At 40.3% G+C, this 22,881-nt stretch overlaps 1 protein-coding gene and 1 pseudogene across 10 annotated transcripts in view; one reads left to right on the plus strand and one right to left on the minus strand.

The window, feature by feature from the left end:
- The window catches only part of MCTP1 (multiple C2 and transmembrane domain containing 1), a 491,422-nt gene that overhangs the window by 12,394 nt on the left and 456,147 nt on the right, over window positions 1–22,881 (minus strand). The window lies entirely within an intron of this gene.
- On the plus strand, window positions 1,258–1,377 carry LOC118657254 (annotated as a pseudogene).

Genomic DNA, 22,881 nt, shown 5'->3' on the forward strand with positions numbered 1-22,881 from the left:
CCTAAGCCAGCAGGTGGACATCCCCCAAGGAGTCCCAGACTGTGAGGGCACAGGCCGGGCTGAGGGACCCCCCCCTCCCCCCCCAGTGCACAAATTTTTGTGCACCGGGGCTCTAGCATATAAAATATTTAGGCATGACCTTAACAAGACATGTGCAGAATCTATATAAAGAAAATAGCAGTACTGTGTTTCTGCATCGAGACACTGAATATTAAAAGAATGTATTATTTTTTTCAGTTGAACGTACAGGTTTAATGCAATTTTAAACAAATCCCAATGTGTCTGGAGTGGAGTGTAATGGTGTACTCAAAATCTGTTTAGAAGAATAAATGAGGATAACCAAGAAATTTTGAAAAAGAGAAATAATGAGAAGGCATTTATTGTACTATATCTTTAAGTATTTAAAGTATGAAAGATGAGCACTGAAGGAGAGATTGGTGTATGATTAAAGCACAACAAATCCATCATAAAGAATGAAGTATTATGTTATGGGTAATTGTGTTAACTGGGGAAAGTTATGTTGATTCCTACCTTAATAGAGCCTCAAATCTATTTGAGATAGCCCAAAATCTATCTTAGCATCTATCTAAAATAGCCCAATGTATTCTAGATTAATTAAAAAGTGAAACACTAAGTGACTTATAAAAACAGAAGAAACTACAGCTAAATTATTTACTGACCTAGGGATGAGAAAGAACTCTCTAAGCATATAAGCAGTAAAGGAAATCACCAAGGAAAATAACTGACAGCAAAAGTTTCATAAAATTAAAAACATTATGCCAAAAGTCATAAATTTAAAAGGCAAAGTGGGGGAAAAAATTAGCAACAAATATGACATCAAGGAATGGGATTTTCACTATATTCAATTAACACCTGAAAAAATATTGCAGTTTCGTTTATAATAACAAAGTAAAAATCACTAATATGATACATACAACTGATAGACTAATATGAAATTGCAAAATATTGTTTAAAGAGAATAAGGAAAACAAAAATCCTTATAAGATGTGTTATTTAAGGCATCTCAAAGATTATATTTTGTATACACTTTAAAATCTAAAGTGCTGATGTATAATTATTGGCTAAAGAGTTTTTAAAATCTGTTCATTCTTGTTTCTTCTGCACTTTCACCCCACTCCCTAGACCCCTAGATCCTCACCCCTGCCACCCAAACCCAAAATAAGATAGTTGAATTGTTGGCAAAGTTTTGAAAAGCAAATGCTTTGGGATAAAATTTTTATTTTAAAATCTTTCATCATCGCTTCTCGGCCTTTTGGCTAAGATCAAGTGTAGTATCTGTTCTTATCAGTTTAAAATCTTTCATCAAATTCCGTATTCCTCCACTGTGGTCTCCAACCAGTGAAGTAATTACTCTTTATATACGGTATATGACCCAAAACTGCAACGGGTAATAGAATTGCTTTGTGTTGCATTCCAATATTTCATACTTTTTTCACTAATGTTCAATACTTTATTAGTATAGAATAAATTGGTACATTTCTTTTATTGTCGTTTTTGCTTTCCTTTATAAACCAGCTTGGATGAAAGAAATATCATAGGGTAGTTAATCATCCAGAGGCCTGGTAGTCTCACTGGTTGTTTAAAAAAAAAAGCATTATTAAGGTTTCTTTTTGAAGATGTAAAAAAAAAAAATTACCCATAAAAAAGAGCTAGAACTATCAATCTGAGAACGTGAGATTTATTTTGTACAACTTTTTCTAATGATTCTATATAATTTTTAAAATCTTATTATATTTAAATAGTCTATAAAACATCAATAACTGCAACATGAAATACAATGATTCTTTAATTGTCACCTACTTTACTATCACATATCACAACAGATAGTTACTGTATTTTTCCAAAGAAGTATCTTCTTCCTGGCTTTGCGATATTTAGGAAAATCTAAAGGCCTAAAGAATCTATAGGAGAGTTTTACATATTTGGAGAATCCTGTTAATTGATTTCAAACCAAATGACAAGTGCCTCCATTCACTGATTCTGTTCCAAATGGGAACAAGAAGCCAACAATATAGGTGTTGAGATATGTATTGAGGGTGTAGGCTCCTCATGCATCCTACAATGGTAATGCTATGTAGGGCCTGCCAAAGTGGTCATTGTCAGCCCTGTTGACATTATAGAAAATGAGTCTGTTGAACACCTGTGCTCTATCAGTAACAGCAGGTATACAGAAAGTTTGCTTGAAATATTAATGCTATAAAATTGTTATTTCACTTTCTAGGGTGAGATTGTCTTAAGAGTGCAAGGTTTGGCAGGGGGAGGGGGGAGGACAGGGACAGTTGTTAAATCTTAACATCAGAACTAGCATAACATGGAACTGTCCCAGCAAACCAGGGCATCTGTTCACCTTACTTATTTCCTAGCAGAGGCATTCAGACTTGCCACCCCAAAGAGCTAATCTTGTTCATAATTTTGCTTTTCCTTTAAAGTCTACTTGCTAGGTAGCTTCTGGCAAAAGGTAAGTGACAAGATTGATACTTGCTATGAGAAACTGTTATAGTTTATTATTGACTATAGCTCTTCTGTGAGCAAATATAGCCTCATACAGCATAAAGTGTACAGTTGTGTTTGGAATATGTTTGTTTGATGTGATTTATTTTTTATGCTAAAGATAGTTTTGATGCACAACTTTCTTAGTTCATTCAGGAAAATGTCCTGCAAAACAAACTTCCTCTCAGATCTATACTTCTAACCCATGGAAAATATATTTGATAAGAGCTATAAATTGAATAAATGCACACAAAGTGATGAAATGTTTTCTCTGTGCCATTATTCCTTTTTTTTTTCAGATACAGAAAATTATGTTTCAGCCTGAAATCTAGAATACTGAAATTCTCACAGAAGCTTAGCAACTCACAGAGAACCTTGACCTACTGAACCTTATCTCAGTGTCTTACTCAGTTCTTATTACTTTATCAAGTCCCACCCAGGTTACTTGGTGCCTTGGCTCTTTTCCTCGTATTAACCTTAAAAATAGGAACCCTCTATTGAGACATTAAAGGATTCTGAGATATATTTCAGGTTAAGAGGACAGATGGACACCATTTAAAACTTTTTTTTTTTCTTTTAAAATATAAAACAGTTCTCAAAAACATCTGCATTTCAGGGTTTTAAAGACGACTAAAATAAGAGATGTAGAGCTCTCTGTACAATGCTGGGTACAAATACACTGTCTATAATTATTATAATAAGTATTGTATCAGTAGTGGTATTAAAGGTATGGCTAAAATTTCTTATTAAAAGAATTCAGATTATTTTTATTTATGCATATTTTAAAAACAAAATTTTGAAATATTTGAATTCCCAAATACCTAGTATATGACACCTTTCACACATGGTCAGTGTTGCCCCAGATGACATAATGTTAATGTGGCAGATTCCATTTCAGAAAACGATGGTAGATTCTTTGTTACATTAAATCTTTTTCCCCCTTCTGCTGACTCTGCACATATTTTGTGCAGAATGAGCATTTACCTGGTCTTAATTTTTTGTTTCCTCTGTGCAAGGTAGCCCTATGCTTTTCAGAACTCACTTTCTACAGTGCAATTTTTAATCACATGTAGTTGTGCCTTGGCCTGTTAGTTTAATGTCACACATTTTGCATATAACATTAAAAGTGTCCTTACAAGCCAAAACCTACTCTATTCCTTTCTGAAATGGCAAGATTGTCATTTACTGCAGCAGAATTGAAGTCCAGAAGTAACAAAAACAACTTTATTTGGCACCAGCCATATTTATTCTATGCAGAAGCTACAACCATGGGGCCAGTGATGAGAGGACATGTGTTTAACAAATGTGATAGATTGTTCAATAGTTCATGAAATAAGCCATGAGAAACATGACTCGATAATTTTGTTCTTGACAGAGGGGGTGGGGGATCACATTTCTTCAGGAATTTATTTTTTCATTAAGAATTTTCTTATGTAAAATCTAACACTTTAAAACAATCTGTTTTTCCTATAATATTGTTACTGTGGGCCTATAAAAAAGTATCTTGTGATAAAGAGTAACTTAAAATAAAAAGGGTCCTCTAGGCTGGACAGTGTAAACAATAGGCACTTTTGAAATGGCAGCTGCCACTTGTCAGGGTTATGCTGAAAGCCCAGAAAGAAAGAAGGAAGGGAAAAGAAAGGGAGAAAAGAGCAAGAAGATAGAAGGGAAGAAAAGAGAAAAGAGTGGCAGAGACTGAGGCAAAGCGAAAGGAGAAGGGAGGGAAAGACTTGTAGAAAAGACACTTCCAGAGACTGAAGGGGGATGAGGAGACCTAGGGCTTGGGGGTGAGTGGGAGGAAAGGAAGGAAAACATCTTGGATCAGAAACAAAAATGACAAATCCAAGGCAAAAACAAAACTTGTTAACTAATCTTGTTACCTTCTAATTAAGCCAAAATAATTATTTGTAAAAGGCTGCCCATAAAACATTTCATTTTCATTTAATGCAAATGTAAATAAACCTTACAGATAGCGTCCAGGATTGTACCTATGGTCAGGGAGAGGGTTCCCTGAAGTTCAATTCTTGCTACTGAAGCCCCTCATCTTGTAGGTCCTAAGGGACTGGCAAATCTCCCTCTTCCTAATGATTTAAAAAAAGTTCTTTTAACTGTCCTGCTAGTACTTGAAAGCTCTTAAAAGATTAGGACTATCTATCAATATCAAAACCTTTGACTTAATCTCCTTGCCAGCAGGCAGGAAGTGCACTTTCCAGTGAGTGGCTTTATAGATTATCCCATGTCAGGTTTGGTCCCATGAGACACTCTGCTTTTACAAGGACTCCCAAGTGAAAGGGCTAGCCTGGCTCTAGACTAACCTTGATAGAAGCCACAACAAGCTGTGAGGCTGCTGTTCCCAAGTAACCAGAGAGGAAAATAAGTGAGTGATAAAGGAGTCTTAATATGGTTAGAGTTCAAATGCAGAGCTGAGAGGGCAGTTGAGAGTTTAGAGAAGGCTGTGAGTGCTCTATTCTAGATGACTACGAGCTTATTTAGAAAATGACTAGGTTTCTGACTAACTGGCTCTATTGCTAAGCATGGTTCAAGTCCCACCTCCATTATTTTCTTAGCTATGTATTTTTTTGAGCAATTTACTTACTTTCAACTGTAAAATGGGGGTAATAATGGCACCTATATTTGTAATTGTTATAAAATTAAATGAATTTAACCCATTTATAGCATTTACCACAAATGTCTGGAACATAGGAAGTACTCAATACACGTTAACAATTCAAAGAGTGAAAAAGGAAATACTATAAAACTTTTGAATGCTAAACCTTATTAAATCTTAATGACAGGATTTTCTCCCTTCTTATTTGTGATATATCTCAGGAATATTACTTTATGTTTGTATAACTTCTTTGTCATCTAATAGGATCATGGATTATCATATACATGCCATTTTACATGATCCAACAGTCATATGATCCTTACAATAATAGGTATTATTTTCATTCCCCACATGAGGAAACAGTTGCCTAATATTTCAGCTCAAACTTCTACTGCAGTCTACGCTCCCTCTTCTTTGGTGCCTTCAGCCATATCTGTTCTCACCTGAGACATGGCATTTAAAAATTGAGCAGAGAGACAAAGATGGCAGCGTAGATGAATGCCAGTACTCACCACCTCCCATATTCACATCAAAATTATAACTAAAATACAGAACAACCATCATCCAGAACTGCCTGAAATCTGGCTGAATGGATGTCCTACAACTACAGAAGTGAAGAAGAAAGTACATTGAGACTTGGATTCAACAGTAGAGTAGAGGATTCTGAGAAGTCAATGATTTGGGGTATGAGGAAGGAAAAAAACACCCAATAAGAGCAAAAAGAATCCAAAAATATGAAGATATTGTAGGGAGCCTCTGGGATAACTTCAAGCATACCAATATTTGCATGTTGGGGGTGCCAGAAGAAGAGAGCAAGCAAGATATTGAAAAACCTTCATTATTTGAAGAAATAATGACAGAAAACTTCCCCTACCTGGTGAAAGAAATATACTTACAAACCCAGGAAGCACAGAGAGTCCCAAACAAGAGTAATCCAGAGAGACCCACACCAAGACATCATAATTAAAATGCCAAAGGTCAAAGACAAAGAATCTTAAAAGCGACAAGGGAAAAGCTGTTAGTTACCTACAAGGGAGCACCCATACAACTGTTAGCTGGTTTTTCAACAGAAACTTTATAAGCCAGAAGGGAGTGGCAAGGTATATTCAAAGTGATGAATAGCAAGGACCTACAACCAAGATTACATTACCCAGCAAAGCTATCATTTAGAATTGAAGGTCAGATAAAGAGCTTCACAGACAAAAAGCTAAAGGGGTTCATGACCACCAAACCAGTATTACATGAAATGTTGAAGATTATTCTTTAAGAAGAAGAAGGAGGAGGAGAAGGAGAAGAAGAAAAAAAAGAGATAAAATATATGAACAATAAAATGGCAATAAATACATATCTATCTAAAAGTCAAAATAAATGAACAAGGACTCTAATGAACAAAATAAACTGATAAACAGAACCAGAGGCATGGAAACATGGAACAGACTGACAAATCTTAGAGGGAAGGGGAGATAGTGGGAAGAGAAGAGATTAACCAAAGACCTTATATGCATTACCTATGAACACAGACAATAGGGTAGTGAAGACCTGGGGCAGGCAGGAACCAGGAGGAGTGGGTAATGGGAAGGGGAAGGGAGATATTTGTAATACTCTTAACAATAAATATTTGGGGGAGAAAAGAAAATTGAGGAGAAAGTTTCTCAGTTTATAGTATTCCCTGCTGAAAGTTACGTATTCTTCTTAGGCCAATGCTAGTCATATTCATTCATATAAGGCACACACCTTTTTATCATAGGGTTTTGAAATGTGCCTATGCAGGTAAAACTTCCCATTAGAACCAGTGATTTGTCCTTCAACAAGCCTTATGGCTGAATCAGGGCCAGAACTTATTTAATTTCAAACAGCATAAGCTTTGTTGCTAATCTACTTACTAGTGCAGAGTTTTAATTTTAAAAACTATTCATCCTATATAATAAAAGCCTAATATGCAAATTGTCCCCTCGACCGGGAGTTTGACCACTCACTATGACACATGCTGACCACCAGGGGGTGGCACGGAACATGGCAGGCATTGGCAACATGATGCTGGCAGTGGGCAGCAGTGGAGGTCCAATGAGAGTGGGACTGCGGTGGGATGGTGAAGCAGGTGAGTGGGCAGCACCAGGCCAAGGTGGGTGGGAGCAGGAGCCCGATCGCCCCACAGATGGTTGCCAGCCGGCCCTGATCACCCAACCTCTCACTGGCTACCTGGGGGCATGGATGATTGGGGCCAGAGGTGCACTGAGAATGTGGGGTGTCCGCCGAGCTCGCTCTCACTCCCCCTGCTACCCTCCCTCCGGGTGCCAGGGCTTGCACACTGGGGAAGCCCCTGTACTCAGGTGCTGGGCGCCCACGAGGAGCCCACCCCACATCTGCGCAGCCTCTTCTGGGGGAGCTGGGCTGCAGCCACAGGGACCAATCAGGCTCCCTGCGGGTTTGCGCAGGAGCCGGTCTGCGAGGCCGGCTGGGAGGGAGTGCAATGCCCTCCCAGCTTCCGTGTGATACCGCTGGGTGGCCCAGAGGTCCACGCTGTGCCCTGGCCCATGGCATTGGCCGCGCTCACTGCATCTCTGCGTGGGGACTCAGGCGCCCTGACTCAAGCAGAAGGGGGCGTGTGGGGGGGCCCAGGTGCTGCCCAGGGCCCAGCGGTCAGCTGGGACCTGCCCTTCCACACCAGACACTCGCACTTCGATTGCTGACCAGGCCTAGGTACCGCACCTGTGCATGAATTTCATGCACAGAGCCTCTAGTTTTATTATATGTACAAAAGGATATACACACGAAGTGTGGAACCCTCAAAGGTTTTTTTCTTGAATAGATTTGTTAAGAAAACAATCATTTATTCATTTACCTTTGTATAGGACTTTTTATGGTTTATAAAGCATTTTTCATTTATCTTACCACTTGGATTGCAGGGGCAGGTGGCTCCCCCACTGTATAGATAAGGATACTGAGGTTTGGAGAAGTTAAGATCTTGTTACCAGTTAAAAAGAGTTTCTGGGACTTTCACCAACATCTCATGACTGAAATGGGGCTCCTTTCAGGTCACTGTCAAAAAGCCATCAAGTCACATATGGTATTTCCTCACTATATTGTTTTAGATATTTAAACTTGGCTCTTCCCAAAAACTAATCTTGAGCTATAATCAAATTGTGTGAGAAAAGAATCATATTAGTATTATAAAAACAATGCTCTTTGTGACATCTCCAAAACCAAGTCAGGATTACTTCGTGAAATCCGGAGGCTATTTTTCTTTACAAATATTTTACAAGACAAACTTGTACCTTTCTAAAAAAGCACATCTGTTGCAAATTACTCCCTTACAGAAAGAGAGAGAATCACCATCCTTTCTTCCCATCTGAGCTTAAAAGAGATTTGTTGACATATTCTAAGGCCGGCATAGACAAAACAGCACAGGAAAGAGGAGGCGGTCAGCAGGATCAGGGCTCAGCTTTGCTTAAACTAATTCCACATGCCCCATGAACCATTAGCTGTTTTTTATTTCCTGCTCTAAAGATCTGTAGTGAAAATAATCTGGGGTAGGGAAAAGCTGCACTTATTTCTTTTTCCCCCAACAAGATGCTGTGTTAGCAAATAGAACATATGAGCCACCTTCAGAAAACCAAGGTCTTTAATAATCCATTTTTCAAACACTACTGGTATTTCCTTTCCAAACAAATATGGACTGTGACTGGAATCAATTTCATCATTTGTATGATTACAGTTGCCAAGTTTCTGGAAATAATCGCCATTTAAATACTGGATAATATTTTTTATATGAAGCCAACAACAGTTTTATTGCTATTTAATTTCCATGATTTGTTTGTTTGCTGTAAGTTTTCGGTGTTCTGAGAGCAAGATGTTTGGGGATAGAGAAAACTCTTAAGAACAGATCAGGGCAAAGCCATGTTAATAGCCTGACTTGAACAACCAAACAAGGAAAGCCAGCATGAGGAAAAAATGATTTGCTCTACTATTAGGGGCTTTCCCCCTTCATTGACCTTATAAACTGCATAATATAACATACCTTACCGTTTTCAGGCCTTGGCACAATTTAGAAAAATCAAAGACATGATTGAGAACTCAGTTGTCTTCCTTAAGAAGACAATAGGGCTCATCAATGAAAGCGGACAAAACAGAGATGATGCTGGTACAAAAAAAGGGCCTGGCGAATTTGGAGGGAACTATGCCATCCTCCTCTATTGATGCCATATGGAGCACATACTTGAACAACTTCTTGCTCTATGGGATGCTGCTGATACATGGGGCGGGCCTGTCCTACACCTTCCTTTCTGCAGACTAAATAACACTAAAACAGGCTTCTGAGGTCAACCTGGAAGAAAGCACCAAAGGCCCACTTTATCCAGCTCACAGCAACATTGTTCTTTACTTTGTTATATGGATTATGGTCTGTCTTTCAGTGTATTTGGGGAGGGGAGGAAGGCAGTGGGAGAGGGCAGGAAAACCTTGGGAAGCAATTTGAAAAAAATCTCAAATTATTTCACTGGGGATGGCCATCAGTTTAATAGGATACAATATGTGCTTCAGAAATAGTAGTTTATACTTTGGCATTTAAATTTCTGCATTTATAAAATAAAAGGATGGACATGGATTGAGGCTGTGATGTACTTGCCTGGCCTGGTACTAATCAGGCAGATGGATGTTGTGGGCTTGAAGCCCATTGTACATTCACAGCTGTGTGATTTTGTATAAGTTACTTAACCTCTTAGCTACTCAGTATCCCCACCAGTAAGATGGAGATCACCTCTACCTGATAGTGTTGATGTGGGAACAGAATGAAGCCATGCATATAAAGCAGCTGGCACATTAATAGATATTAAATAAATGTTTCCATCACCCCATTAATTGTCTTTCTTCTCAAAGGGTAACTTTTTTTGTTCCCCTAATGTTTCTTATTTTCCTTTCTTTTGTCCTGGAGTTTGTATTTAGAATCCTGATTATCATTCATTCCATTTGCATCATCTCCCCATTTGAGCTGTATCCTATAGAGCTAAATCTAAGTCTATTCTTTTTATTCATTTATTCAATAAATATTTATTGAATGCCAACTACATATCAGACACCCTTCTAGCTCTGGGGATACAGTGATAAATAAGACAGCACCAAACAAAGAGAAATCAAGAAGAAAAATAGCAGGAAGTGAAGGTGCAATGAAGAGACTCACAGTAGGTGCATGTGCTGGAGAGCAAGCCGGTGGACAGAGGGCTGCCCTGAGTGAACCATGTGGTTGGGAGCTGTTTCAGTCAGAGAAATCGAAACTGTTCTAGGTGTTTCACACAAATGAATTTAACATGGTGAAGCAGCTACGCTGGTGATGGGAGAACTGAGAATCAAATGAATGTTAGGACAGATGTTAGGAATGTAGGAAGCCACTACCAGACGAAGGGGATGTTTCTGGGGCGCAGATGCTAGATACACAAACCCACTGGCAGAAGCCGGAGCCATGGACAGGGCTGCTGAGCAGTATTTGTGATCATGGAGGAGAAGCTGTCTCACTCTGGTGGGGAGCTACACACCGAGGGGACCCAGCACCTAGTCACTCCTAGAAAATGCCCCCTGACTCAGAGGTGGTGAGGTGGGTGGGGCCAGGGGAGGGCAAAGAGGAAAGAGAGAGAAGGAGAAAGAAATTGTCATTTTTTCCCTTCTTTCCCCCAAAAGCCATTGTCACGGGAGCTGGGAAATGTGGTTTTCAGGAGAAAGGGCGAGGGATCAACCTAGAAGCAAAAGGCAATAACCAGAACAAGCTCTGAATGACCAGGCGGCAACCAGGAGCAGCCCAGGGAACCAGTGTAGGTGATGCAAATGCTCCACGGGAGAAACCAGCTTAACTTGTTGAGGAAATAAAGGGTGCCTAGGACAGGTGGCCAGGCAAAGGGGGGAGTGGCCCAGGAAGATGTCAGGAGCGGGGATTCTGTCACCAGTGTGATGGGAAGCCATCAGGGTTTCAACCAGAGGAATCACATGATCTAATTTACATTTTTAAAAGCCCTTTAGGCAAAATGTATTGCAGAGGGAAAACAAGATAGGAAATGACTGTTGTAGTCCACGAGGGCATGATAGCTGAGACCAGGGTGGACATACTGAATGTTATGGAAGTAAAGTCACCATAGACATGTTCATAGATTGTATCTGGGAGTAGAGGAAAAGAGAAATCAAGGAACTGCCTACGTTTTGGACTTGAGCAACTGGGTAAATGAGGCTGGTTTTATTGAGCTAGAGAAGAGTGGAGGAAGAGCTGCGATTGGGCCTGGTGGGTATGCAGGAAGTGATATCAAGAGGTGGATGGATGTAGGAGTCAGGGCTGGAGATGCAGATGTGAAAGTCCTTGGCATGTCGAAGGTCCTTCAGATCACACTAATAGAAGGAGTCATGCAGGGAAAGAATACAGACAGAGAGGGGCCCAGAACAGACTCACAAAGCTGTTGACCAGATGAGGGGGAGCCAGGAAGGAAGAATGAAAATGACTGAAGTAGAAGAATTAGGAAGAGGCTTCATAGAAGTAAAAAAAAAAAAAAAGTATTTCCAGAAGGAGGGAGAGGTAACATCTCTGAAACTCTGCTGTCAGGTCAAGAGGTGCCAGTGGATTTGACAAACGGAGTGTATTGACATGTGTCAGTTCAGTGGTGGGGACAGAAGCTGTGGCTAGACTGAGCAGAGAGTGAATGAACGTGGACACACTGCAGACACCTCCCTCAGAAGTATTGCTAAGAAATGGGGAGGGTGCTACAGAGCAAACGCCTGGGTCAAAAGAGGGGACTTATTTTAAAGATGGGAAATACAGCCTGACTTCCAATTGTGGTCTTTATTTAACAAGATCCCTGGGTGACTCATATGCATGCCCATGTTTGAGAAAAGCTACTCTAGGGTGCATTCACTTGCTCTTGGAATGATGTCCTTTAGGGGAGGAAGGGATGCTGCAGGAAAGGGGCACTAACGGCAGGAACATTGTGTTTGGGAAGGGGTGGGACAGAGCCCAAGTGGAGAGAAGCAGGGATCCCTCCGGAAGGTAAGAGAAGGGGTGCATGAAGTTGGTCTTAGATTTGGCAGAAGAAAAACGTGAAGGTGTGGGAGTTCCTATTTGCTTGTTTGCTCAGTGATACAGGAGGTGAACGCATCAGCTGAGAGTGAGCAGCAGCAGCAGTGGGTGGGTGGAGGAAGTGGGTGGAGATAGCAGCAGGTGTGAAAGTGTCTTCTCATTGGCAAATACACTGTCCTCAGGTCTGTCCCTGGACCCTGTTGGGGGGATTCATAGGAGCTCTGCAGTGTCCTACTTGCTATTGATTTTTCATTTCAGTCTCTTTCACTGCCTTAATAAAATAAAGAATTTTATTCATCTTGCCTAGCCAGTTTTTTATTTAACCCCCTTTTATAAAGCTTAAAAGTATGTCATGTCCCTTACAGTTAAAATGTCTAAGCCGCTGTTGTGTTCGATAGCCATGATTTGTTCCCATAAGGAGAAAATGGGCTCTTCTTTTCAAACTTTGCAGGCCCTGTCTCAGAATAACTGAGGTGATCCAGCCTGCATCTGAGCCAAAACTGGGCACCTACAAACAAAAATATATGGGTCTATCATGGTTTCTTTCTCACTAAGTCCTGCTTTTATACCTGGCTCTTGAATTCTAGGGAGACCTAAGAGTTCTTGGCTAAGTAAGTGGATAAATGGTCTAGAATGTGGTCAGGTCACAGGTAATCTAGGTTTGTTTCATTGAGGTGGCAGAGAACCAGTCTCTAAAGTATGTGAACATTAATACTGTCTATCAGAATTATTTGTTGCCGCCAAAAAGGAGCTTTGTTGGTTTGTGGACCCATTTGTATCTGACTGATCATATCATATTAAAGGACTATTTGTCCCACCACAAGCTGCTCTCATTTTAGTAAAGTGTGTTCCTAGTCCTGGCTCTTTAAATAACCATGCCTCAAGTCTATATTCTGAGTGGACCTTTTACCCAGTCCTGTTTGTGCTGGAGATCCCAGCATCAAATAAGAGGAACTGTTTCAATGGAAGCTGGAAAGAATTGGGGACAGAGAAAGCCCTGCACACAGGTGATGACCCAGAGACAAGTGTCCAAGCCATACCTTGAGGGTGGAGCTCATCGGGCATCTCACAAAAGTTCCCCTGCCAGCTGTCTGTAAATTGCACTCCTCTCATCCTGGGACACCCGTTCTTCCCTGCTAACCCCACTCCCAAATGGTTCAGAAGGGAATTAGAAATAGATACTCATCACCACTTGGGAACCTCTGTAATAAAATCAACACTTTGAGTTCTGGACCACAGTTAATGTTAGCAACTCTAGCTAAAGACAAACACACACATGCACACACTGATTGCAAGAGATGCTGACCAACATAAAATCAAGTACGTTTTAGAAACATAAGAAAGCCTCCAATGGGAAGGAAGTGGGACATGTGCCACTGCAAGAGGGCGTGGCCTTACTTCCAATTCTTTCCTTTGAGTGCACATTCCAGGAGGACAATGGAAATTACTTTTGGTATGTTTTCTTGTAGAGCTTAATAAACCATTACGTAGTTCGAGGCATTTAAGATTGTTCTGAGTCGAATAAGGTAAATTAATCCTTAATTTATAAAGTGTTTCCCCTACTGTGAGGTATTTAGTAAATTCTCAAAAATGTTACCATGTGACTATTATTGAGTGTTGGGAGGTAGGTTACAATAAATGTTGACTTTTCCTCCTACCTGGTCTTTTCTGTTTCTGTGCTATCAGATAAACACAAACATTTAAATGCCTCTGTTGACAAATGTGCCTTGGTTGTAAGCAGGAAAGTTGCAACAATCTGCTCATCCTCAAACACACTGTGCAGAGTTGATAGAAATTATTTTGAACATTCTGGTTTGTGTGACTTTTTGGCACATCTACCAGTATTATGAAGTAGATATTTCATCTAAGCCAAACTGCTACTCGTAGAAATACAAATAGAAGTTCATTCTCCAGAAAGACCATAGCTGGGGGAATCACAATAGATGTTATAAATTGACATTTTTTTAAAAAAAGAATTTTTATGATTCCATGTATTAATCTAAAGGCCAAAATTTTCCTTGTAATTTCTGGCTTGTTTTTTTCTATTTCTGTGAATCATTTAAATACTTCTCTTAAGTAAATTAGTATTTAGTTATTCCTATTAACTTAGTAGAGGTAGCCGGCAATACCAATTAAAAATGTAAAGTCATTGATGCAAGGTAGCAAGGTAAGGTCATTTTATGGAAGAGCCACCTGGTGGATAATGTCCTGTAAGTTCCATCCACACGGGGAGAAAATTGTTCCCAGTGATTGCAGTTAAGAAACAGTTTAAAAAGTATTAAAAGGCAGTATTATCACCTTATAGAAAGGGTTCATGACAGGCAATGTTTCTTTAACACTGCTGATTGCTGGGACTTTTTCTGCCAGTATGAAATGTTCCTCCATCTAAAGGTTTGATATTTCTTCGTAACCCTGTATTAGCTTGAGAAATATAACCAGCATTTTAGTTGCTTAAAAAAAATTAGTCAAATCATCCAAGTATGGTCTATAAATTTTTTGTTTTACATATTGACATTTTAAACCTATAATGGTTAAATAAATTGTGCATAATTGCTTGTAGAATGATTTTATCTAGTCCAAATATAACAAATTTGATCATTCTCATCTACTTTATTATTTAAGTAAACTCACTGCTTTAGAGAGTGTTAAAAATTATTTGGAACACACTAGAAAATCATTTTGTGAAATTAGTATTTGAATTTTTTTAAATCCAATTGGAGTCAAAGAGCAAGATAGGGCAAAGATTTTTTTTGTTAAAAGTTCTGCTTTATCTGATTGGTGGGAATTATACGAGCAATGAGGAATTTCTCAGGGCTCGAAGGTGGACATCAAAAGGTTTGTGGCTTTAGGCAAACATCCAAAACCCATACTAATGCAATAAGTTCTCCAGTGTCCTCAGGCACAGCAATGAGATCGATAGAAGATTTCCATCTTCTTTCCTTAGAACACAATTCTGGAGGTCACGGAGGGGCTCTGTGTATATTCGGTATCAGCACTCCTAGGTGCTAATCACTGTGGTCTTAGGATGGTCACAGCATCCCCGACAATATCCCACCCCCACACCAAGAAAATGGGGGGTGACCCACATCTTAAAGGGCTATTCATAAGGTTAAGTAAAATGTTTGATTAAAACATTAGTTCCTCCCCTATTTCTAAAACAACTCTTAGCTCTTCCTCCACAGCCAGGACACGGTGATGGATATGAAGCACACCTCCAGCCTATCCCTGTACTGAGCTCCCAGCCTGAATATATTGTCACAGTGTGTATGTGACAATATTTTAAATAAAAGGTTGCAAAAAAAAGGATACATGAATATCTTTGCATGAACTTCTTTTGATTCATTTTCAGAAGGTAATAGAGGTAAGCTCTGATTGCCTGATAGGCAAAAATACTATGCAGCTGTACCCGACTGACTGAGCTCAGGTAGAAAGGACACTGCGTTGTTGCTTTTGACTAGAAGGAAGAGTTCATTAACTCACCGAGGGTCTACTCTGTGCTGCACATCAGCCTGGGCCTGGGATAGAGTTCTAAGCCCAACAGGCACGGACCCTGCCTTCCGGATGCTTATGGGCAGGCAAAACATCACGAGGGAGACAGGGCACGTAAGACACACTTTCACTGAGCTCCCTGGTAGTCGTAGAAGCACAGCCAGATAGGGTCTTCGCTAACACATTAGGCCAACAGTGAAGAACTAGGCTGTAACCCAGAGCAGTCAGCTCAGATATTAGAATGAAGCATGATTTCCAAACCTCCAAGCACCCAAATAGTTTGATTGTATTTATTACCAAAGATACTTGCCATTATCTGAATGCTAAGTGAGAATTTTTCCTGAGTAAGCCAACAGGAAAAATTAAAATAAAATAGAGAATCCTGTAGGAGTGCCATATAGATCGCTTTAAATTTATACACAGGTTCTTATGTTTGAAATAAATACCACCAAGTAGTTAGTTCAGTTTTCTCATTTATTAATAACTAGTTGCATAAATTATAAAGGTTATAAAGGTATATTTTACTAATAGAAAATCTAATTTTATTCAATTAGAAATTGAATTCTCAAAATTAGCTAAACTCCTTTCACCTAAAGAGCTGTTCATCTAAAGCCAGGGATAATGCACGTTCACCCCCCAGTGGCATCTCAGCAAACTGCAGGTGCACACACTTGAAACAGTATTGTGCTAATTTAACTCATGGCTAACATTAGAAACTACGGATAACTCCCACTGTCTACATAACTTATAATGTTTTAGCCCCTAAACACTGTTTAGCAGAACCACCTCTCTTTTTATTCTTAATTTCTATTGTGCAGATCACCCTCACCTTATCTGGCCACTGTGGTCCCAGCCTCCTGACCAGATTCTCCAACGCCTCCTAAACACTGTCAATCAGGTCATTTCCCTGCTTAAAAAATATGAACTAAGTTGCTTTGCAGCACATCCAATAGGAGCATCTGGGCTGATGCAAAGTGACTGACTCTGAACTTGCTCAGCAAGCTGAATTCTAGCAAGAGGTCCACGTGTGACCCCTCTGAGAATACACATCACACCTCCAGCCTGTCCCTGTACTGAGCGCCCAGCCTGAAACTCCCGGCCTCATCTGTCCCCTCCACCTGGGGAATCCCCACCCATCTGCAAGGCTTAGCTCCAAGCCTAGTGCCAGCAGGAAAGCCTTCCTTGAAGACTGTAGTCCTTTCACCTCTCCCTGGGATGAATGTTAAGCTTGATTGTCTGTGATGTTAGCTTTACCCTGGATTTGTTTTTACTACCCTCTTATTTGTGTTGATTATGTCTGCGACCTTGTAGACAGTTACTGTGCTAGTGCTGGAAAACCCTGTGTGTAGCGATTGTTCTTGTGTGTTTTTAAAGACTCCCCTCCCCACTGCACCCAGCTCAGTGAAGAATACAAAGCTCAGTAAATACTGAAGGGTTGCATCCACCCATCCCAATAGCGTCTCATTCTCCAGGCTGCAGATGACTCCCAGGTGCGGCTTTGGATCACCCTGTCATCTTTCCCTCGTTAAACACATGTGATCTTTTCAACAGCAGCAGTAGCTTCATGTCGATAGATCTGCATATTCAGGGAGGAGGAGAACTGGCATGATGTTTCCTAGTGATTTAGGCTAAGAGAGCAGTTCTTTGATTACCTGGGTATTTAAGGTGAAAGTTAGGGTTGATACTGGCAAGGATTTGTCTCATTTATTCATTTCACTTTGTATTTGCGGGTCAGTTGTGATTTATGGGTACTTTTCAAAGGTCACTATCCATCTTTAAACTACATCAATCTTAAGCAACAACCTTCCACTTTGAAGAAAGAAACTTACTGTTTCACAAACACGTTAGGCAAGAATGTGGTTTGATCAACAGCACATAGGATGCATGAAATCAACATTTATTTCTGTGACATCGCCTAAGGCAGCCAGCACACTGCTGGTTCAGATTAAAACCACTACCACAACAACTAGGGGACCTAGGGAAACACTTTGTTCTTAAATTAATTTAAATACATCCTGGAATAACAAAAGGTATTAAACTTTGCCACATGTGCCCACAATGGCATGGCACTCTAATAGGAAGACTGCTTGGTGTTGGTCTTCATGAAATGGATAACCCCCTGGCATCCCTAACCTCCTATTTAGCCCTCTAGTTAAAAGCATACCACAGGATCTTAATGTTCCTTAATGTGGAATAAGGTTTAAGACAGTTTTAAATACATTTTTTATAAGGCTCAAATCTCTTCATCACAGGAAGTGCTACAGCAATTACTTGCCAGACACAATATTTCCTTGAACCATACACATTGAAAATATGTGTATATATATTACAAAAATAAAATTCATGTTGACTTATCATTCCTAAAATAACTTTCTCTACTCATATCCATTTATCTCTAGACAAACAGTCATTGAAAATAAGATTTGCCAAGGATTTGAATTTTTGTATCTACAGGCTCCATATTCTTACAATAAAAAAGTGGAAAAATCTACTTACATGCCTTCAGTTATCTTTGTTGAATTTGATTTTTTAGATATAAATAACCAAACTCTCAATGTAAGCCTGATACTGATAATGAATATGTTTCAGATGGCAACAGGAAAGCATGCTATTGCTGCAATTACATGCAAATGTTTTGAGTGCAGGCAGTATTAAAGCCTAGTTTAAGCCACTGAATGAGGGAATTCAGAAGTTAAGTGGCTCAAAAGGAATAATTTAAACCTGCTGAGTCAGGTTTCTCAGTGAATAAGCTGCCCTTGGGAGTAAATCTGGTGTGGTTATAAGCGGTAGAAACTCCTTCTGTTGGATTTTATAATTTTAATATGAATTATTCCTGGTACCTTAGCAATTTTTATGCAAATTACATAAGGCTTCATTCTGATAGCGGCCCCTACCTCTGTTTATTTAGTCAGTCTGTCTGTACTTCCTGGTCCCCACTGTGTGCAGTGTCCTAAGCCAGGCACTTGAAGGTACGGGACTTTCGTGTCCCTGAGGAGCTGAACAATCCCTGCCTGCTGTCAAACACCTGAGAATCTTGCTGCCATTAACTTTCGGGGGAGTGATTATCAGGTGGGTGGGACTAATCAAAGAAGACTTCCTGGAGAAGGTGAGGACATAGGATGTAGAAACACACAAATTATCATTATGTATGAGGATGAGAAATCAATGTGCTGGATGAAAGCCAAGAACCACATCAAGAGAACTGGGTTAGAGGAAACTGATGGGCAAGCTGCCAAGAGCCTGACGACCGAGAGCACCTACTGAGCCATCCTGACACCATCTCCTCCCTCCCTGAGGTGTGAAGTGTTCACTGTTCATCTTTAGTCCATACATGTGAGAGAACCCTGAGGAGTCCACTAGAGTCTTTATTATAATCCTGTTGTCAGGCCCGGCCAGCATGGCTCAGTGGCTGAGAGTCAACCTATGAACCAGGAGGTCACAGTGCGATTCCTAGTTAGGGCACATGCCCAGGTTGCTGGCTTAATACCCAGGGTGGGGTGTGCAGGAGGCAGATGATCAATAATTCTCTCTCATCACTGATGTTTCTCTCTCTCCTTGCCCCCTTCCTCTCTGAAATAAATTATTTTTATATATAAACTTAAATTTTAAGCTATTACATCTGGAGATACTCTCACGTAGTGACCCTTGTAAATCAAAATCTTAAATTAAAAAAGGAATTAATGATCTCTCACAATAGAAGGATAAAAATGTAACCCTCCTTTATGCATTTCTAATTGTACTTTCCTTCCTAAACCAAAGTAGGAGAGAAGACATTAAGAGAGACTCTGGCTTCCAACATTAAAATATTTGTGTGTGCTTTTAGTAAATAGAGTGACTTATCTTCTTTTATACTAATAATTATGGTGCTAAATTCAAGATGGAGTCCAGTACAAACGCAATCCTGGATGATGAAAAGGGAAATAATGCAAGCTCAGGACTCAGGCCCGACAGCTATTTGGGGAGGCTCTGCTAATGGTACTACATACATTGTGGTTTTTTTAAATTGAACTTGTGTCTGGCTTCCTCTCAGATGCTTCAGTGATAGTTGAATAACAGCAGCCTTGCCACCACGTTAGCAACTTCCTCTGGGGAGAGTCACTGGCCCCCCTGCATGGGAATTTCTGCAAAGCGACCTGGGAGAGCAGAACGTTGGGAGAGTAGGGGGGTAAATGTCTGCATGACTTGAACTGGAATTCCACTCTGTGATGCTACATGTTTCATAACCTCTCTAAGCCTCAGTCGCCTCATGTGTAAGATCTGGGTTAACAGTAATACCCATTTCTTAGGGTGATGAAATTAAAATGCTCGTCCCAGTGCTTGGCCCACAGCAATATTCCATAAATGTTAACATTTATTTTATTTCCAGAATGTTTAAAGTGTATCATGTAAGCTGTGCACTTTAAGGCAGAATGTTGAATGTCATTAAGGCAATAAAATATTAGGGTAAAAGTTACGGAAAGTGGAAAATTATAAGGAGAAATTATTCTAACACTTTTACTTTCTGCTGCTGGCTGTAGTAGAAAGTGCACATCTTTGTTATTAGTTTTAAGTATTTCTACTGGTTTTTCATTTCTGGGGCCTGGTGATAGATACTAAGACAATAGGGTGCCATGGCAGTCCTTTGTCTCAATGAAGTTGGAGCAGGGCCAGGAATGGTGGTGGCTGACCATCCGCTCAAACACAGCCTTCCCCAGGGCTTCCTAAGCTCAGGCTAAGGAACCCACTTACTGCCCTTCAAAAGAAGAACTAGGAATTTCTGAAGCTTCTTGGCTTTGCCAAGGACTGGACAACAGAATATCCCTTTGGTGTTTAAGAACTTAATGTTAAATTCTTAAGTGGAGGGAAATATAAAGAAAATACTGTATTAAACTATCAATACCATTGATTAACTTGAGGAAGTAGCATCTATGTCCCTTCATGTCAGACTGAGGAAATGTCAATTAGATCACCTTTCTATCTATTGTGCATGTACTCGATAAGTCAGTCACTGAAATCATACTGACACCTATTATCCACCAGGCTGTATGCTGTGTGCAAGTGATACAAAGGTAATAATACTCAGCTCTGGCCCAGAAGACAACAGGCTAATATATCCTTAGGATCTTATCTACAGGCATAGAAAGATGGGGAGATGGTAACTAGTGGAAGCAGGGAAGACATCACAACGAAGTGATTTTATCATCTACCAACAAACATGAAAATCTAATGAAAACATCACTGTAATCCAATGTAAAAGAAAAAATCTGAGTAATTATTCACTGCTTTGTCATTCCTACTATTTTTCTACAAATGGGACTAAGTGTGAACTTATTACACTAAAATTAACCCAAAAACTAGATCTGGAGAACTATTAAATTGGGGCTGATTAGCCAGCCTGCCAACTTACTTATATTCATCTCATTAAAAACATAATTGAGGGTCTCTGATATGCCAAACATTGATTTCATGCTAGGGAGGGGCGCAAGCAGCAGAGAAGCTAGAAATAAAGGACAAAGCCACAGCCTCAGGAAAGCGCAATGAAATAAGGGAGAATCTGAAACCTGCTTTTTGACAGGTGCCAGTGAGTTGCTCTTAGGGACGCAAACTCCAGTGCTGCATAGGCCAGGCTGGACGAGAGAACAAGCACCTTGAACAGGGACACCCACCACAGCTCCCCTGGATCCTGGCCACAGGTGAACCCAGACCCAGTGCTGCCGGAAACTTCCTATTTTTCAAGAGAAGCTCAAATTCCATTTTTTTTTTCCTGTGAGATCTGATTTTTAAAGGTCCCTACTCCATGGATCCTTTGTGCTAGAGGTTATAGGAAGCAGATGCGGGTTGGATGGCAGGGGCCTGGGGTGGAGGAGGCCTGTTGGGAGGCCATTGCTAGTTCCAGCAGGAGATACTGAGGGCCTGATTTAAGGCAGCAGCAGTGAGATGACAAGAGGAAGAGGCAAAAGAAGTTGTTGGCGAAACTTGGGTTTTGGGATGACAGGGCAGTTACGATGCATTAGCAGGTGCAAGGAAGGCAAAAAGGATGGGTTCACTTGCCCCTCGTGGAGTTTTGATAAAGGGCACCCTGAGCTGTGAGTGGCCTCATTGCCGCGGCATCTAAGCCACATGATCACTTCTGAAGCAGTTGGGTTTTCTTACCAAACAGTAACTCTTAATTAAATTACATCCACAGATTTGATACCAAGACTGACTAAACCTACGTTCAGCTCCTTTCCCCAAATACAGTATCAAAGACACAGCCTGAACACAAAGCATTTCCTGTCAGATAACCACTCGCTTTTAAGGTGGTGAAAGCCAAGATGAGAAGAAAGACTCCAGAGCAATGCTATGAGGTACCCCCACCTGCATGAAATAGAAACGCTCTCCAGCTGTGGCTCAGCCTGCGCGCAAACCCAGGTACAGCGAGGTCCAGGAGGGAGTTCAGGGGCTCGGGTTTGGGGACTTGCTTAATGACCCGCTTCCTGTTTGGGAACAGTATCTCCACAAGTGAACTAGACTTTTCCCCAAGCGGATCGTGGTATCTAGATGGGGATTCCACGGCGATGCCAGGGCTGAGAGAGAGCTCTGTGGTTCAAGATACACAACAGGATAAAGGAGTTACATTGCCTTTCTTGACCTATTCTTACAGAGCAACCATTACTTTCCATGTTATCTGAGGGAATGGGGAGGAGACATGTGTAATGCATATAAAAATAGATTGGGTCCTCCTGGCATCATTTTCGCTTTGAGTCTCTCTTTTTTTGTTCTTTTGTTCTTTTCAGGGGGTAGGGATGGAGGGCAGTTAGAGTGACATGAAAGAGAGGTGGAGAGAAAAGACATTCTATTGCTCTCTGAGTATCTTCAACAAAAGCATCAGGTACTTTTGCAGAGTGAAATTGGGGCAGAATCATTACATTTATATTCCTAGCATCTAGCACAGTGCCTGACAAATAGTAGAGGCTTAAAGTACTTACGGAAATAAATGTGTTGAAAAATAAATATTTGTAGGAGTGTTTATAAAAATGAATAAACAGAGTCAACTACACTCAGTGAATCTTCTAGTGAACAGCTGCAAGGAACAGAATATTCGACTAATGGTTTAGGTAACAGAGTTCATTTTCCTCATACAAAGACATCATTGGGGCCCCAAGAACTATCTTTTCATTCCCACATGTTCTTCACTCTCATGGTGGTAGGATGGTTACCTCAGCTCTAGGCATTACATCCACACTCAACACTGAAAAAAAAGAGA

Source organism: Myotis myotis, unplaced genomic scaffold (genome assembly GCF_014108235.1).
Source record: "Myotis myotis isolate mMyoMyo1 unplaced genomic scaffold, mMyoMyo1.p scaffold_m19_p_5, whole genome shotgun sequence".
Lineage (NCBI taxonomy): Eukaryota > Metazoa > Chordata > Mammalia > Chiroptera > Vespertilionidae > Myotis > Myotis myotis.